The 20,382-nt window shown below is 39.8% G+C and overlaps 1 protein-coding gene across 5 annotated transcripts in view; it reads right to left on the bottom strand.

Annotated features, from left to right (window-relative positions):
* Window positions 1–20,382, bottom strand: part of tshz2 (teashirt zinc finger homeobox 2) — a 425,545-nt gene that overhangs the window by 295,054 nt on the left and 110,109 nt on the right. The window contains exon 2 of one of the 5 annotated variants that reach the window (XM_062978939.1): window positions 1–20,382. This exon is cut by the window's left edge and continues 30,310 nt beyond it; it is cut by the window's right edge and continues 41,674 nt beyond it. The exons of the other annotated variants lie outside the window; for them this stretch is intronic. The gene's annotated coding sequence lies outside the window, so the exon portion shown is untranslated. 5 annotated transcript variants of the gene reach the window in all.

Genomic DNA, 20,382 nt, shown 5'->3' with positions numbered 1-20,382 from the left:
CACCTCTGTATTATTCTTTTTTTTTATCAAGAAATGAACAATGGTATATATTATTTCCATTGTTTTTGATAAGCACAAATATGAGAGACTGATAAAAGTCACAAAAATAGGGGGTCAATGACATAGTTTACTCTCAAAAAAACCTCAGCCAAAGCCAGATGGCAGACCAATGTGTTCCAAAAATATGAATAGTAAGAAAAAAAAATCAAATTCATTTTATGCATTTCAGTAATATTCCAGTAAATGTGACATACTGTCATTAGTCTATTCTGATATGTTACAAGTATCATTCTCCCCTGTTTCATTTCTTTTAAAGCTCAAACCAAAAACAAAGTGAAATTCCATTCATTGCTCTTTTTTATATGGAGAGCTTTGGGAGTCAGAGACTGGGAGCAGAATTTATAAGGTGATGTTGATAGAAGCCAGGCCATAAACCTCATCAAGTACAAATTCAGGCTTTTTAAAATGAGAATTAAAAATTCATTTTATTATGCTTGAGATGGCCTTTCTCACTGAAGTTTCAAAACCCACATGTTTGTAACCTTAGGCCATTCAACTCCAGAGAATTGTGAAGTTGCAGGTTAACCATGAGACCATCACCCCTACATAACTGTGTATTTCTCCTTTTTCTTAGCCTATTCATCAAGAATAAGAAGCGCTATGAGATACAAAAGCTTCATTACTCTCAACTACTGATTTATGTGAATGTTGGGCTAATCCAGAGAATTAAAGCCCTTTCACAAATGCCCAGCATATGTTCAGTAAGAGAATACCAGAAGTAATGGAAACCCACAGTTGTTGAAATTGTAACTTGAAGGCAATGGTGATCACTTCTTCTATTCTTCATAGGCCACAGCAGTTCTCATAAAACTTTATTTTATGACATTCTTTACTAAAGACAATGAACGTAGGCATGTGCCCATAATAGTGCAGGTAGGTTTTGTAGCCCTCTGTGTCGCTCACTTTCCCTCCTTCCCTCTTGCTATTTATTTGGTAATTTTTCAGATTGCACATTTCACTGTTCCAATCATTGCAATGGCTTAATATTAGTAAAAATCCCTGAATCTAGCACTGGTAATTTTCACGATGCATGTGGATTTTCAATAAGTATTCTCAAATATTTTGCCCTTAACCCAACTTTGCTCCACTTCAAGCAATGTCAGGGAAATACAGGAGACTTCAGAATGCTCTAGGGCTTTGTTGCCCTCAGGACAGCTGGACTGGGTCTGTTTTGGACCAATCCAATGTGCACATGGACACTACTGCCCCCATTACCCTTTCCCTGAACTGCAGTCCCATGTTTCTACCTGCCAAACCACAGAGTCCTTGCAAGTGCCTGGTAGGAGGTTCTGCATGATCAGCAAGAAGGATAAAGAGAGTGATGGGTTGACACTGTTGGCAGGACAAGAGGCAGGGAGCAGGGAGAAGGAGAAGTAGGGGCAAAAAGAAGGGAATTGGCCAACAGCTGTCCTAGGGAGATGGAAGGGCTTTGAAAATCTGATTCCAAAATAGGAAAGGGGAAAGACTGTGGGCAATGGGAAGAAATGAGATGGAGAGGGGAGCAGATGAGGAGGAGTGAGTGAGAAGTTCAAGCAAGTTAAATGACAACTACAAAATCACAAACAATCAAATCCCCCCCCCAAACAAAAAACCCCCCCAAAACAGTGAATATGGAGGGACATTTGTAGATCATATCTTTCAACTGTCCTAATTTTGCCAGATGGCTTTTCCATTGCTTTAAAAATCTCAGATCCCATTTTCTCTTTGCAACTTTTCCCTTTGTTCGCTGATTCATTTCCTGTTAACTGATTTCTAAGTGTAGTTAATTTATCAAGGGGAAAGGATATGGAGGAGAAATCCCATTCCAGTTTGCTCGGGTAAAAGCAAACCGCTGCAGCTTCTCCTAATTTGTGTTTTTTTGCCCATTACTAACCTTTGCCATTATTAAACACAATCTAATATTGCTTGTCCAGTTTTAATCTGTGAAATGTTAGTTATAAAGAACACACAGGGAGCTTCCAGACAGGGCTTAAACCTGCTTCAGAGCAGATTAAAGAAACTAACTCCAAAGCAGGTTTAAGTCCCCATGCCCTGCCCAAAACAATAGGGCTTGCCCAGTTGGTATCCCATGCCAACACGGTAGCCTTAGTGCCACTGAAACTTCTCCTCCAAAGGTCTCCTGACATATAGAAATGACATGCCGCTTCCTGGCACATCATTTCTACGTGCCAGGAGGCCTGCCGGAGAGGCCTCATAATGCCTGGTAAGTTTCTTCTTATTTTAAGGGCTTTTGGAGGGGGGTTGGGGAGGAGGGTGCCCTCTTCATATCTTCGGGCTCATGGAGCCCAAAGAAGTGAATTGGGTTGTGGGGACAGACTCTTTTAGAAAGGCACAGGACTAATGGGGCATCCATTTAATTAATCCTCTTTTACCAGAGGTGTCGTTTGAACATCTCAGTTTAAAGTTCATCAAGGCCCATACTTTGGGACCTGTCTGGAAGAGTCTTAAGTGGCACCAATCAGTTTCAGACAGAAGTTTTCACTTTGCTAAAATATTGACTTCTTACTGGTGAAACATAAAATTTTTGGACCATGGAATCCACAATACTCCATCCAGCCATACAGTGTGTCCCATTCTGTAACATCACCAATGCTGTGGTAGCCAGTCACTATTGGCTGTTAACTAGTTGGATCATGTCACCTTTAAGCAAATGATTAAAAGCTGAAGAGAAAAAGAAATATTAAATAAATAAAAGAGGAGAGCAGGCAGATTTATAAGATGTTCTGACAAAATGCCTACTAAGGCTGTCATATAAAATAGATGGATAAATACAAAAAACAACTATGGAAAGATAAATAGCAAATAAACATAGACAGAGAATAGTAGAGGTGAACAAATAAGCAAATATTCTTTTTAAAAAAAGGAAAAAAAGGAAGAAAACTCCCCTACAGGTTTAGCCGATAATGTCAACAAGCATCATTCTTCCTGCTTTTCCAGTATATGTCAAGTCCTCTATTGCTGCTAATCTGTTGTAAGCTATATTCTCTATAGACAGATATAACACCAGAGGAGAGCATTAAGACCACCTATTCATATTTTTTTGACATCTGAAGTACAGTCAGACCTCAGTAGAGCTACAGCATTTGGCTCAGAGTAGATCTGTGATCTTATCTAATATGCAATCCTGCATAAAGGAAATGCTGAGCAGCACGAGAGCAGCATAAATATTAAATGATTCAGAATGGTTAACTTTAGACGAGCTACCTCTCTACATTTAGAAAGTGAGAGAAAAGAGAGAGAGAGAGACAGAGAGAGAGAGAAGAGGGAACTGAAAGGTGGGGAGTGGATATAGAATCCATGGAACAATTTGTCTAAGGAATGGAAAGTGAAAGGGACAGCATATGGAATCACTACAGGCTTCATTTTTTAAATGAAAACAAAAAACAGAGGACTATATCTAAACCGAATTTCCCTCGAGTGTGATTCCAAACAAGAGCATAATGCAGGCGTAAATATATAAGGCACAGTTCAGAAAGTGAATATATATTACCGGCCTAGCACAGGCTTTTGATGACTCCATGGGGAAAAAAGACACAGGCAGCCGGAAAACTTGTTATTTCATCAGCAAATACGCAATATGGATTAGGCGCTCAAGGGCTGCTGCATTTCTCCTCTGACTCATGATCATCACCATTTAAAATGCTGAATGTTAAGGTTGTAAATGTTGCTTTAGAAGACTGGAGGCCAAATGGTATACTTGAGCTCAGAATCAAAGCCCCGTGATGGTTGGATCTGCAGGGACAATGATGTCACCCTTGCACCTTTCTTTGCCATCCCTTGCACATTGCCTCTGAGCTCAGCAGCAATTCTCACACTAACTGGGAGGAATATGATGCAAAGTATTTTAGCATGGCTTGGTTTTGAGTGACCAATTAAGACCCATTACATTTATGAAACACCTGCTAGAACTGGATGAAAACCAACTACCTGGATTTTAGCATTAAGCGTGGGGGCATAGCTATGGGCAGTATTATTTCAAGTGCCTTCAGCAGTTAAAAACATATGCTTCTTCCCCCTCTTGCATATATTTGGCTTCATTTTTGGGTAGAAGAGACAGTGGAAATTACTTGGGACATGTCCCATTCAATGGAGTGGGAATGGTGTGGTCCTCAATCTAGATCATAAAATCATAGAATTGGAAGAGACCACAAGGGCCATCCAGTCCAACCTCCTTGCCATGCAGGAATATATAATTGAAGCCCTCCAAGCAGATGATCATTCAGCCTCTGTTTAAAAACCTCCAGAAAATCAGACTCCACCATATTTTGAAGCAACATATTCCACTGTTGAAGAGTTTTTTAATCATCAGGACATTTTTTCATAATGTTTCAGTAGATTCTTTTCTCCTGTAGTTTGCATCCATTACATCTTAGGGCCTTGAGTAGCAGAAAACAAGCTTGCTGCTTTCTCAGTATGACATATTTTCAAATATTTCAACATGGCTATCAAGTCACCTCAATTTTCACTGCCCCAAGCTTACCATACCCAGTTCTCTATACAATTCTTCATAACAAATAATTTCCAAACCTTTGACCTTTTTGGTTGCCCTTCTCTGGATATATTTCAGCTTATTGATATTCTTCTTGAACTGTGCCCAGAACTAGATACAGAATTCCAGGTGAGATTCCAGGAGAGATATGTTCAAAGCAGAAGATAGTGGTGTTATTCTTTTACTCATTCTAGGCATTACCCACCTATTGATACAAGCTAGATGTTGCTGTCTTGCAACTCCCAGCAACCATTGGTATTATAGGCAAAAAAGGAAGAATGCAATTTAACAACATTTTGAGGGCCACACAGCCCCAAACCGTGATAGACATACAGTATGATTTGCTTCTGCTGTAAAAGCTTTATCAGAGTTGGTAAGACTGGTGGAATGACTTCTTCTGATCACACTAGACATATGGCAATTTCAGTGCTATTTCTGTATAAAAAAATAGTCTCTTACCTGGCCACCTGTAGAGATTGTCAATGGTGCCTATGTACCACTTTAAAAGGCTTAAGATATTTAATAACTTCTTGCCTTTTCTCCTCTCACACTAAATAAAGACAGCTAAATGTTCCAGATTTTTTTAATCAAAGGTTTTCTGATGTAGCATGATATTATGAGGTTAGTATTTGTGAACAGGTAGAAGTGATTGTAGTTTGGAGACAGAACACATGTTTTTCATGAATGAGGTTTCAGTTTTAATTTCTATAAACTCCAGTTAAAATAGAGGTTTCATACGAAAACATCCAGCTATGATTTCCACAATAAAGTTGAGAACTGTAAGGCCTTAAAATACTGCTAGACTGAAACTTCCAGGTGCCCTAACCAAGTGAAGCCAATGGTGAGAAACAGTCTGAGTTGCAGTTCTATCACATCTAGAAGACTACACAATTTCCAGCCATAAATTAGGATTAGGTAGCAATCATAGAAGGAGCCTATGCAGTCATGCCAGCCACATGACCTTGGACATGTACACAGATAATGCTGGCTCTTGGGCTTAGACATGGAGATGAGCACCAACCCCCTGAGTCTGACACAACTAGACTTAATGTCAGAGGAAAACCTTTACCTTTACCTAGTAGTCATAGAAAAAAAATGCTATTGGCTCTGTAGAATAAACCTTGGGAAAGTTACTCTTTGAACAATAGCTCTCAGAATCCACCAGTCAGGGTAGCCAGTGATTAGAAAGTCATTGTTGTCAGAGTAGAAAACAGTGGAGTAGTGTAGTTTATATACTACAACAGATCAGGAAATCTCAGGTTCAAATTTTACTGCTACCATGAACTCACTAGACATCCTTAGGCAAGTTATTATCTTTCAACCTCACCATCTTTCAACTTCACCAGCCCCATCTTCATAATAAAGATAATAATACCCAACTTGCAATGGGTGCAAAGATTGCAAGAAGAGTATGCTAGGAAATGCTGAATCTGATCTTTGGTCTGGTAACCAATTGACTAGCCTTAGTGGGATTACTGGTTGGTAAGGACCTGGGAAGCTGAAATATTCTGATTTCTTCAAGAGATGTTTAAAGAGGGCTGGACTAGGCTGTCTGTCTGCTTCTGGCCAAAGTCACAGAGCCTATTTGGATGGGTTTAGGAAATTGAGGTTTTCCTCTCCTGTTATTGAAGAATTCATGAAGTTTGACACCACTTTAAGTTTCATGGCTCAATGCTATGGAATCATGGGAGTTGACTGTCACTATATGGCAGAAAAGGCTAAAGACCATGAAAAATAGCTCCCGTGATTCCATAGCACTGAGCTATGGCAGTTAAACAGTGTCAAACTACATTAATTCTACAATGTAGATTTACTTGACTATGCAGATATGTTGAAACTTGATGTTGCAAGCCCTACCTGCCTCTATGATTTTTGTTAAGGTTGGAGACCCAGAAGATCTACTTCTGGTTGTGGTGCCACAACAGATCTGGTTGTGGTGCCACAACCAAGTGTAGTTAAATGAGTTGATAAAGGTAACACTTGAACCAAGCTCCCTGACAGGTCTCTTTGGGAGCCAAAAGCAGTCACCCTGGGTGTCCTAGCAATTCTATCCTCTAGATAAGCATTAAGTAAGAAGCAGGGAAAGAAGAAAAATACAAAGAGAAGAGAAATAAAACATTCTTTTATCACCACTCTTGACAGGCATTATATTGTGCTACAGTGTCATTTGTTTAGTTACTGCTACAGCAATTGCTGTGCAGAAATCTTATAAAGAGCCATATGGCACCTTTGAATGAAAGCCATTATGCTTTTTCATGAGTAACCCACTGTCTCTGCTAAGGAGAAAGAGCTTCCAATTTCCTCCCAGTCCCAGTTGCTTGGGCTAAAAAACGAGCAAAAGCTTATACTCGTTTTAAGTTTTTGATCAAAGTTTCTGCATGAACTCAATGCCAGCAGATTCACTTCAGGGATGCCATTCCCAATTGCAGTAAGACTCAGGACATAGAGGTTTTTGTGTTGGGCAGGTAGAATGTTAACACTATTCAGTCCTGAAAGCCACTAAGAGTAACTCTACACAGACAAGAAAAAGTGGACTTAAATCCAATCTATTGCTGACTGTACCCAGAACATTGGCTGACTTCTGGTGATTATTGTGGGTTTTCTTGCTTTACTTTGAATTTGCCTCACTTTCACCAAAGTCAGGGGATGGTCCAGAGTTGACTGGAAACTTGCTGGAAACTTCAAAGTATCCCAGGGCTATGTGGCAGTTTGGATAGATGGATCTGGTCTGATTCAGCCTGATCTACTGTTCAGATGGGCTCCACACCATCGCCCTTTCCCTATATTGCATGGCAAATGGGAAGAGGGAGGGTATGTCCAATGTTGTCATCACCACTCCATGCAAGTTTCAAGTCATTGTGGATATCTCTGCTGGTGTCAGAATGGGGCACCTGCATGACTAGCCAGTATCGCATTCAGCTGAGTGCATCAGGCTGCTTCTTGTGCCAGTCCAGAGTATAAACACAGGGTGAGCCATCCCCTTCCCCTGTGCCATTCAGCACAGGGGGAAGAAAGACGGCACAATGTCCATCTGAGTTTGGACATACAGGAGTATGATAAAAACCAATATGGAATGCAGAGGTAATAAGGTAAACTGTGGAGGCAAATCCTCAGAGCAGGACAAGGCGTTTCTGAGCCTTAAAGGAAAAGGAAATTTGTTTCAGATGATAGCCTGCAAATTGCATGCCTCACCAGACTGACTGAAATAGTGTTTAACTGGTTGTAACATTTTAAACTGATCGTACTGTTTCTAATAGCATTTAAATCTTTTAAACTGCATTTTATTCTTTTATTCTAGAAATTTCAAGGATTTTAATATTATGAGTTTAATTATATTTTAAAGTTCATTTTTGTATGTTTAACTGTATTTTTGTTTTAAACTGTAAGCCACCTTGTGTTCAAATTTTGATGATGATGATATCACCTTTACAGCTCTGAATAAAACTTGCCCCAAAAATTAAGTACCAGGTTTGCCTTGTAGGCACAGTACAATCAAAACAACAAAAATGACAAAATGAGGCAAAAAGTTAAGAAATCTTGTAGCAACATTTGGACACAATTACACACACACACATGTCTCTCTCACACACACCTGTTCTCCCTGCTGAGTTAACCACAAACCCCTTTTGTACTTTGAACTCAGTAAAGTAAATCAAAAATAAAGGGAGAACATCATTCCATAGTGTTCAGTATGCAAGCCGTATTAAAAGAAGATGGGTGCCAATTCACCCCCATCACATGTGATGCGCTTCTTCCAATTTTCAAAGATTGGTTTTGCTTTCTACCTCATCACATGAGCAGTGTGTGTCTCCTCGCAATTCATCAGGAGATTTCCTACATCACAGCTTAAAATCACTAGTGACCATAGCACTGTTTTTGATATCATGCCTTGGGAGTTCTAGTTCTTAAGGTGAGTAGCCCGAAGCTTCCAAACATTAACATAATGATCTTGAAGTGGCTACTCTATGATTTTTCTGTTGTAGAAAAATAAGATTTAAAACCCAGTTTATCCCCCCCCCCAACACACACATACACACACTTCTTTTTCTCCAGGCTATGGCAAAGGAATAACTAGACCTGCCCATCATGCATGCCCACACAGAATACATCACTATGATGTGTCAACGGAAATCAAATGGGTCAAAATGGGCGATGACTGATTCCCATGTGCCCATAGAGAGGCAAATATGATTCCCAACTGGTTTCAAAACGGATGGGCAGCAGACAGTTTCCCAACAGGAACCCACAGATTTCTAATGGAACAGAATGTGCGTCATGGGAAGGGACACGTTTAACCCAGTGGGGAAATGTTTAAAACATGTCTTCTAAGACCATGTGATAAGGTTCTCTGTAGATTTGGTACAGTTGGAGGTTATGGTGTGTATTTTGTATGTTCATGCACATCTTTTGTGCTTTAAACTCCACCTTAAAAACTCCTTACTGTCCCTGAGCGACACACCTCGGCCTCCAAATAAGCCTTACAGGGAGACTTGTATTTAGAACACATCCTGTGTAATCTAATTTTACAGCTCCTATTTAACAGGCACTTCCCTCTAAATTCCAACCACTCTCCCCTCCCCTTCTTCCCCCCTTTTGAAGCAAGATTTGCTGTTTTACTGCCCACATTCTCAACTCTCCGCTTGAGCCAGTCCATGTACCAGAAATGCTGGAAGGAACACGCAAAATATAATTGCCCTAATGCTTTGCATATTTATGTTGGAAGGCTTTTTATGAAGTGTTACTTTGGAAAAAAAGAAAAGGAGGGTGAAAGAAAAGAAAGATCAGTTCATCTTTTAAAAGGAGTGATTGATTGGTGCCACTCAGCCATTTCTTCATTCTTGGCTTCCCTCTGCCTCTGTAATACGTTTTTCATGAACACCAGGCCACTATTAAAGAACTGTATTCATCATAAGCCAAGCAAAGACCCAAGCCGACTTTGATGGGCACAATCCCATATTTCAAACCACAGTGTCCTTTCTGTTAAACTTGATCTGCTGCCTCATTAAGGGTAAAGCAAAAACATACAAAGCCTTTTGTAAACATTAATCATATATGGAAACCCCCTCTCCTAGACCCCAAACCAGCACTCCTCCCAATATTCATACTGCGGGGCTACATGGCTCTATTCAAAGGAAGTTGAGATCAATGGGACTTACACACAAGGATATGTACATACAATTTTGGCCTGGGTTGCCTAGTACCAGGATTAGGGATAGTTTATGTGTTCAGAGTTTTATTTATATGTCAAAGAGGGGAAACCTATCAAAGTAACACTCCTGGAATTGGCCTACAGACAGAAAGCTTGTGGCAAAGTTTTTCTTTTTCCACTCCAGCTCATTTTTTTTAAAGGGTAACATTCTGCAGGACAAGGTCATTTTTAGATGTGGTGCTCTAACTGAATGGATGCAAATGCAGGAAAGCCTAAGCAGACCTGGTTAGGTGGCCATTTACATATCACCAAAACAGTGAGAAGATGCCAGCAAAATAGGAGAAGAAGGAGGTTACCGATTTTCATAATATTATTTGCATATCATAATGTACACATGCCTAATTACCGCAGTTTAATTCAAAACAAATTCCATGTCACCATTATGGTGAAGACTGTAACCAGAAGAATTCCATGTCATCATTGTGGTGAAGACTGTAACTAGTCTGTGTGCCAACTTAATCATCAGTGGGCCATATCACTGCCTTTGCTTTCACTTCTGATGGTCCTTTACCTTCAGGATTGAGTAAAAGCTCTTTCAGTAAAAAAACACCTAGATCAGAAAGAGAGCATTTTAAATTTTAGTTTCAAAGAGAACCTGTTACCAAAACAGGTTAGATACTTAGGAAAACCCATTTAAAGTTCAGAATAAAACCCAAAATGGGCACACCTGCTCATGACTGACTAGAGGTGCGCGAAACAGCTGAAAGCCAATAAGTAATTCATTTCGGAGATTCAGGAGGTGTCCTATTCCAATTCGTAATTTGAATCTCCAAAGCTTCATAGTTACTTTGTTAGGATTTGTTCCATTAACAGCAATGGGGAACATTTCGAGGCTTGTTTCTCTGTCATTTTTATGGCTATCAGGATGAAATCTGGCACACTTGTAGGCAACATTTACAACTTTAAGCCTGTCAAGTTTCAGAATGTTTCAGTCATTCACTGATTTTTAGAATTTTAAATTCTTTTTACAATTTTTTTTAAAAATAATACAAAAGTATCCCTTTGAATTTCTGCACAACAAGACAACATAAGCAGCTAATCAAACCTGCAAAATACTTGTTCATCTATTGATTTTAGGAATTTAAAAAGGTTTTTCAATTAAAAATATATGTTTTAAAACTACAAGAGGTATCTCCTCAAATTGTGGGACAGTGAAACAACATGAGCAGGGCAGTATGCCTAGCAAGTTTCAGAACAATCAGTTTATCTTCTAATTTTTAAGAATGCTTCCAAGTTAAGCACACATGATTAACTTACACTGGGGTTTTAACGTGGGCAGCCCCTTTCTTCTGGTGTGAGCAAAATTCTGGAAAATGTAGTTTAGTATGGAAGGGTTTTTCAATACTCTGCTACAGAGATCTTTGCCTTCCCAAACCATATTTCCCAGAATTCTGCTTGCCACAAAAATGAAGTTTCTGGAGTATAATAGCTACATTCAAAGTAGGTACCACACAGTTAAACAGGAATAACACTTTCAAACTAGGAACAGATTTTTTGTTACAAATTTTCTTACACAGTGTAATTAGTAGGGTTGGTAGGATTGTTGAGAGGGAACATCGGTTGGGGTGACAGAGCAGGTCAGCGTAGTATGAGTGTACCACAACATTTTTTGTGTATTGGTTTTACATACATGCATCACAGAAGTTTCAAATTCCTCTTTGGCTGAATTTCTAGAATTACCCAGAAACTACACTTGAGCTGCTCATCCTGCCCTTTAGGCCAGAAATCAGCTCATGAGCTGGAAACCAGCTGGCTTAGCTATAAACAGATAAAGAGATAAAACTATAATATAGATCTTGTACAGACATAATAAAAAGCAGAATAGCTTTCTAGAAGTCATACCAAATGAAATGCTCAAAGTTTTGAGGAGCAGCAAAACATATATAACTCATTTTAATTTTATTTCCGTTTAATATTCCTTGTTTTCTCTACACTGACTAATTCAAGAAAAATAATTCTAATTGAATCCTGAAGCAATAACAACATTCTGTCTGCAGGCATTACTCTCAACAAACAATAATCTTGTTTCATTCCTGTAAGAATATCTTACAATGGTGCCAAAGAAAGAGGGGAAACAGAAGAGAGATGGACTTTTCTGTGGAAATTCATTTCTAAAAGGTTTTGAGAATCTTTATGTCCTAAACAGAATAGTTAGTTATCAAATATTAGGGTGCTGGTGATGCATCAATGAGGAAGTTTACTATGGTAGTTTTTCATGACAGAAACATCCTGGAAAAACATACAAACAAGCTTTTAAGCAGGGTTGTTGTATGTTTTTCGGGCTGTATGACCATGTTCCAGAAGTATTAAAAGCTTTTAAGCATTTTAAAGATTTCACATGTGTGTGTAAATGGCATATTCTGAAATTATGCAAACTAGCACCCATTTATTTTGAATTATACAGTTCCTTGTCTTCCTCCTTTTTTACTGTGCTTACAAGAAATCCCATTCTATGGAAGCCCATTTGATAGCACACTCATGCAAAGTCTTCATGGACATATTGTTGGACCTCCTTCAAATAGAGTAGACAACTTCAAAATATTATTTTCAGGTATTTCCTGACACCATAGGAGCATAATAGATGGGAGCAAAAGTGGTTACAATGCAATATATCTGCAGCATAGCAAGGTGGGAAAACATCCCTGTGAATTAACTACTAAACCTATGCATGTTGAGTATTTGCTTTGTACTACAAAATGCTAGGGACCACATGTGTCTCCATTGATTACAACTCTTTTTTGTACCTAGAAATTTTCCAGAGACTAGCAGCTGATGGGCCAGCACCCATGGATGGACCACCATTTTGAGTATCACCATTTTAAGGTATGCTCACCAAGGGAAGCACTGCTACTTTAGTTGATTGCCCCACACCAAGACCACATCTACATCAAGAGATCTTCTAACTCAGGGATCAGTATGGATTACTTGATTTCTTGTCCTAATTCTGTATGTTCTTGGGATTTGGTTAGAACAGGAGAGGCAATTGTCTAGCCTGCCAGATGTTGCTGGACTACACAATTTCTAGTCCAGCAACATCTGGCAGGCTAGACAATTGCCTCTCCTGTTCTAACCAAATCCCAAGAACATACAGAATTAGGACAAGAAATCAAGTAATCCATACTGATTCCATTCTTTCTCCTAGCAATTTGGCTTCTTGGGTAGCATCCAGCCTCCTCAGTTTTCATTGTCTCCATCACTCCCATGTCTTCTGGAGAAGTGATACCATCACCTCAGTGTTTCCAGTGAAGTAGACCTTTGTACACATTTTTATTTTAACTAGCAGGCATTATAACATAAAAATGGTGAGCATGTTGAAGAAGGAAATTACCATTTAGATTGATCCTAAATAGCTGTCGTTTCCTGCTCAAAGCAGGAAGCTAGCAGATCTGGTTTTAATCAACTACTGAGAATTTTGAATTTTTATTGTCTTTCTGGTTTATCCAAGGGATTTTTTCTCTCCTTGAAATGATTCCATCCATTGAGTCAAAGTTTTCCGTATGTGCAGTTTCCTTCCAGAAACCTTATCCCTAATCATGCTGCAATCCTCTTCTCAAAGCTTCCTTTTCCTACAACTTTCATATCTATTTTTAGTTATACTATCCTCTTTCTCACTTATTTTAAGGAAAGCCCTTCTGTGTATTTTTCAAATTTCATGTGATGGCTTTAGATTACATAGAGGACATGAGTGTGGACTATACATTTTATATAGATATACATCATACACAAATATTATGCCTTGTGTTTCTGCTAATTATGCTCAATGTGGAATATATCTAGTAACAACAAATGTAATTCAAAGAAATAAACAGTTTTTCAAACCAAATTTAAAATGTCAGCATCCAACTGGATAATAATCCAATGCAAATGCCAACAATGCTTTGTTGTTGTTGTTGTTGTTGTTGTTGTTGTTGTTGTTGTTGTTGTTGTTGTTGTTGTTTGTATTCAATTTGTTTCCATCATATAGTGACCTCAAGGTGAACTGATCATGATTTGGGGGTGGGGGCTGAGAGTGTCTAACTCAGCCTATGGATTTCCATAGGAGAGCAGGGAATCAAACCCTGGTCTCTGGCTGGGAGCAGTACAGAAACGCTTCTGCTTTGTTGCATGATGTCTCATCCCTTGGTATTCAGACAGCTTGGAATGATTTAGAAGGCTACTTGGACAGATCAGAATCATGCCACTTCTGTTCATTTAGTGCTTTTGACCTGTTTCTGTGCTGTCCTGACATTGAAAGTTTGGAAAAGAGCTCAACCGATGTTAGAAAAGCTAACATCTGTTTAGCTGTATTGAGCTGCATCTATGAAGATCCTCCAGTCTTTGGTATCTGTCTCCGTATCCTTTCCAAACTCTGGGACTGCAGACACTTGCACAGAGAACAGAATGGGATTGTGCCCTCACAAGTTCTATGGCAGGAGTTGACAGCTTGTAACCCTTTAGATATTGTTAGATTTCAGCCTCTAGCAACTGGCACCATTGGTTACATAGGCTATGTGTTGCAGTCCAGGTTTCCTACTTCTGTTTTTGCACTCTTTCCCTCCCAATATGCACTCAGAATAACACATGCCAAAGCCTAAGACTGTACAATTTATCTGCATAGCTGCCCTAACCATGCAGGCATGAACCAGGCTGAGAGCAGAATGTCTTAAGTGCATGCACGGTGTGTACATTTTACAACTTATACCAAATGTGTGTACATCAGATCAGGGAAAGAGTGATCCAAGGGAGGCAATCCTGATATACACACATAACTTTTCTACATTGCAGTGAGTGTATGATAACTAGTCAGCCCTACCCGTGCATGGCTAAGCTCACAATAGCAACCTAAGAAAATTATATTATACAATAAAATAAAAGCAATGAAAAGCACCATATAATATCCTTCCTGTAATAAAAAATATGTAGGCAAACAATGTGATCATCTATACTCCTCTGTTTACCTTTGCAACTAAAAGCTTCCTGCTCATAAACGGGTCTGCCAAGAGCTATATGTATGGTCGTGAAATTTCATATTAGCAACAGCAAAAAAGAAAAAGCTCTCTTAAAAAATATCTTTGATGTGGTCATTTCCCATTCTGAAACACCAGGATTTCTTCTGGGAGCCACCACACGGAGAAGCAGCAATTTCCACAGGTCTTGGAGGGGTCTTTGAGAAAGCAGAGTTGCAATTTGATATGCATTTACTTGTTGGCAATTCCTATTGGAGTAGATATAGATTGGCTGTGTTTACAATGGGCAAGTTACTCTGGTGTATATCTACCCTATCTGGTGTCAGTGTTCGTGTTGGCTCAGACTGAGATGTCACCTCATCCACCATGTCAGAATGAGGTGCCGATGTGAACAACAAGAAGAGGATAGAACAACCCCTTCCTTCTTGCTGATCTTGAAGGTGCCCCATTCTGATATCAGCAGACATCACAAGTGATGGTCAGGTGCTTGCAACTCAGTGACTCGGAGGATGAGCATTATCTTCCCTGCACTGATCAGCACAAGGAAAGACTGATGGCAACAGTGTCCATCTAGACAAGGAACTGGACTGAAACGGGCCTGATCTGGCTGTCCAAACTGGTGTCCAGACCACTGTGAAGCCTGTAGATACTCCAGAAAGTGTGGCAAAGTTGGGTTAAGACCAGAAAACCATAGCCATAGTGCTATTTTATGTGAACCATGCTTTATATTTCAATTGTTATTCTGTCTTATTTTGAACTGGTCTAATTCTTGTCTTTGAAAGAAAGATGAGAGATAAATCCAATAAATAAATAAAGGTAGGATTGCACTATATTTTACCATCTTGGATGTTTTGTGGCCAGGAATAGTGATGAAGAAGATCTTTAGCTTTCTCTGCCGGAGTGCTGCTGCCTTACAAAATTACAAACCCCAGGATTCCACAGCATTGATCCTTGGCAGTTAAAGTGGTGCCAAACTGCATTAATTCTGCAGTGTAGATGGGGAGAAAGAGGGAGGGAGGGAGGGAGGGAAGGAGGGAGGGAATGTTTATATCTCTCTCACATAGTTGCAATCATCTGTCTTTATTCAAGAAAAGAATAAGTATCAAAGGTCTGAAAACACTGTAATGAAGTTACCTTCAAAGAAATAATGTGACATTTTCTTGGCCGGAGTAAACGAGTGAAGCCAAGATGGGAGTTATTTAACTTTTATCTCTTCCTTTCACCTCCCTGTAGTGCTTCAGGACTTGATGGTGCTGTAAATCAGATACTTTCTTTGGCATGACTCAGATGCATCCCAGCTTTACACCAATGAGGATACAGCCCATCATTAAGCTGTGGCCTTGTTATTCTCCTCACACATGTAACAAAACATCAGGGGATTTGAGTTTCTCATAGGTAGGTCACTGGCACTCTACTTCTGGGACTAAAGTTGTTTATCAAAATTCAGGGATAAAAGTTGGATGGAAGCCAAGTTCATTACTGAAGCCTGTTTTTGCAGTTGAAACATGCTAAGCCTAAACGTTAATCAAATACTCTAGAGAAGGATTTTTACAGCTGTCCAAGGACATCGTAAACCATAACACTGGCTTCTTGACTGCGTTAAATTTGTTTAATTTTCCCCACTTTTCAGTCCCCTGTATGCCCAACCCAAAACCATTATGCCCCATTACAAGCAGTTGTTGCATTCTGAAAGGTTTCAATGAGTCTTTTAGAAATTACAACTAAGGACCTGTGGAATAGCACACTTGAACTAGAGAATTCTGAACTGGGAATATTATTTATGACTATTTTCTCTATGCTTCATCCTCATCTCTCCTTTTTTGTCTCTTAAGTCATTTTTTTTTTTTCGTTTCTACGTATCGTTTAACAATTATCCCTGGGGACAAATGGGGTAGCAGCATACATTGTCTTGGGCAATCTAATACACACAGAAACATTGTCAACAACTCAAAGAGATCCAGTAAGATCAAAAATAGAGATTTTTCTCCATGTTCATAAAAGGGAGAACAATTTGTCAGTTGGTTTTATTATATTTCTTACTTTTTCCCACTGTTTTGGAATACCATTACTATAACTAATTATTTTTGGGAATCGACAACAACAACATAATAATATACATAATTCTATGCACAAGAGGTAGTGAATTCCTATCTCATATTACTTATGAAGTCCCAATATAGGAACTAAAGGTTGGAAATACTGTTTGTTTATCCATTTAATTTACACTCTGCTTTTCTTTTTGGCACAGGATCCATAGTAGATTACAATAGTTTAGCATTAATATAAAAAATGTCCTTGCCAGCATGCTGGCAGTGGGATTCTGGAATTTGTGATTCCAAAAAAAGAACACATTTAAACATTATTTAAGAACACGGGGAGCTACCATTGGAGGAATATAGCCATTGATCCATATATTTTAGTGTTGTCTACCCTAACTAGAAGTGGCTCAGGACTTGAATGCTACAGTTTCATTGAATCCTACTTGGAGGTTCTAAAAGGTGAAGTTGGAAGTTGTTTTCTTGCAGAACAAGCATTTATCTTCAAACTGTAAGCTTGGTCCTAGTTAAATGTACAGTTAGGGGCTGGCAGTGTTATGCTGAAGAATACACATTTCCTTACAGCTCAGGAACATGGATAAAATCTGTATGTCCTGTTAAAAGAGCTCAAATAACAGGGATGGAGAACAACTCAGCTTAGTTTTAAAGAGAATGATGAATATTGTCCTTCCAGCCGCTATGAGTCCCACTTATCCTCTTCTTCCTCCTTAGAAAACAGACATGATCTATTTTTGAAATATACTCAGTGTAATAATGATATCTAGACACTTATCATTTTATAAAAAAGAAAAGTAGAACTAAACTAGTACTTTACTCTTCCAATTTCTTTATTTTTTTCTCTCCTGTGAATTTTTGTCTTTGGATTCAAGACTAATTGGTAATTGGCATACAGAACATGATGTTTGCCTTCAGGGCTATTCAGATTGATCAAAACCATTTGTTCTAGTGTGTGTTATTGTTATGAATATTCTTAATAAAATTTAGTGAAGCAGAGAAACGGAGGGGCCGGATGCTGTCACTGTGCCTTGTATTACACGGATGTCACTTTTTCCAGTGAAGAAATTGAATGCAGGGAAGTCACCTGAGTGAAAAGCACAAAATGTTGTCTGAAATCAATCCTCGGACAGTTGCCATTGTTCTCAAGGGAATATTCTCAAATGTGCCAACTTTTGTTGGAGAGAAATCAGTATGCAGCAGAAGGGAGGAGAAAAGAAAGGAGGTCAGCCAAGCCAAATGACAGCTGAGGATCATTGCTCCTGGGGCTAGCTTACTGTTGGGAAGGTAGACATTGCCATGATTCAATTTCAAAAAGACTGTTATGTATCAAGGATGTGGAGTCTGTGGTATGCTAAGGAAAGAGCTGGGGCCCAACAGTAAAGTCAGTATGCAAGAGCTTGTCCCTTTGCCATCAGTTCACTGAGGTCCTCAACTTGAAAAATTATATGGGATTAATTCATACGTGCTCTAGACAGATGCATGATGCAGTTTCTCATGATGCTTTGGGTTACAGTAAGCCCAATAGCCTGGCAACATAGAGTTCATGTGCTGGCCCCATACTTTAAGAAGGAATATTAACTTGAAGAGTCTGTGTGATGTACTTATGAAAGACTCACATACACAGACTAGACTATACCAAGATCTTATATTATGAGGGCTATCCAGAAAGTAGATTACGTTTTGGAATTAAAAATGAACAGTAGTTTGCACTGTTATTGTATTGTTAGCCACTACAAGTTTTCCTTGGGGAGATGGGGTGAGATACAAATAAAGCATTATGTTGTTGTTGTTGTTGTTGTTGCTGTATGACACAGCAAACAAGATAGACATGCTGAATTTCGTATCACAAAATCACAAGTCGAACACTTCCCAAGTGTTTAGGACTGTGTGATGTATTTTCGGATGATTCACGCACATCCCAGTAGCGTGGCCTTTTGCAGTTGGCAGATCGTAATTTTGTCAATGTCTATTGTTTCCAAATGCCGGCTGAGATCTTTTGGCATGGCACCCAATGTGCCGATCACCACCGGGACCACCTGCACTGGTTTCTCTCTCTCTCTCCCCCCCCCCATAGGTGCCACCTTGCCGTGGTGGGGGGGCTTAACTACTCCAGTGATGACTGAGAGCTGTGCTGGCGGTAGTGTAACTACTCCAGTGATGACTGAGAGCTGTGCTGGCGGTAGTGTAACTACCAGCAGGTTCAACCAAGCCAGAGAGGTCTCAGCTAAGGAGTAGAACTAAGAGCACCTAACCCATTAGCATTGTGGAGAATCAAACCAAAACGAAGTCTATACTGGCTCGGTCGTCGCCCAGGATAAAAAGGACCGCGGTGGATGCTGCAGATTCTGGACATCCATTGACAAGTGGGCTATGGAACCAAAATACAAATGAACAGTCACAGAAGCAGCAGAAATATACAATGCCAGAAAACCACACAATTATTATTATTATTATTATTATTATTATTATTATTATTATTATTCTGTGTTTGAAAGGCTGGAGAAAGGCTACAGAGAGATGGAAGGGCTGCAGAGGATCTGTGAAATGGTGGAAATCCAAGATTGGTGTGAATCCACATCTACCACCATTTTACATATCTCTGTGCCTCTGCAATCTCTCATCTCTTGAAAACTATTTCCAGCAAAAGTCCTGTAACTGCTGTCTTGAAAGCAGAAGTGAGTGGTTGGTGTGATCCCCAGATGCAGCAGAACCTGAAGAATGTGGGTCTGCTGGGCTTGCTGCCACCTCTGCTGCTGCCCTTTACCATTTTACTAATAGGGACTCCAACATATGTATTTCTTGCCATCCACATGAGTTCTTGATACAAAACCACCATGGATACTGTGGGCTGTATGTGAATCACACTAGAAGTATCATTCTTGGTAGAAGGAAGGAGAACATAGGTTAAGCAGAGCAAACATTCTAGCCTCTTCACACTGGCTGCTGAAGTTGCCACGCATCATGATGAATCCAGCAACCACTGTCGGGAGGCATGGGGAACACATTGTCCCACGCCCCGCATCATCCAACTTATCGGTAGGGTGATCCCACAGGGGGAATCATCCACCATCTGACTTCCCCCCATTGCTCGAAGGCAACATGGGAAGCTTCCTCTGTTGCCGTTGTGGCAACACGCTTCACTTCGCCACCCCTTTAAGCACGGAGCCCCACCAGAAGTACTAGCACATCGTGTGTGATGACTCATGGGCCATGTAGTCCCGTCCCTAACACTGTTGAGACAGATGAGGAGGAAAACTTAGGTTTTCCTCCGTTTCAGTCAGAATTGGAACTTTCTCAGCCAGAACTGGAACCCTTGCACCTGCAGGAGATTTGCCTTCCAGAAGTTTGCCAAACAAGCCCTGAGCCAAAATCTCCCCCTTTTTCTCGCCGTTATTATTGTCAACAACAGAGAGGAGCTCAACAGGCTAATCGCAGAAGCCTGAGAATCGCGGCCAAACAAATGGTTGATTAAACCTGTTTCCCATGAGAAACTTTAGGGAGTCATGCATCTGGACCCAGAGAATGGCTTTCGCTTCTGGTTCCCCAGAGAATCTGCTCTTGGCGGGAAACTGAGACCCTACTTAGGTGTTTTGCCCACGAAGGAGTCTTGCGGAGTCAATTCGT

The sequence above is a fragment of the Anolis carolinensis genome, chromosome 4, assembly GCF_035594765.1.
Source record: "Anolis carolinensis isolate JA03-04 chromosome 4, rAnoCar3.1.pri, whole genome shotgun sequence".
NCBI classification, from domain to species: Eukaryota; Metazoa; Chordata; class Lepidosauria; order Squamata; family Dactyloidae; genus Anolis; species Anolis carolinensis.
This window is presented reverse-complemented; position numbering and strand designations above follow the sequence as displayed.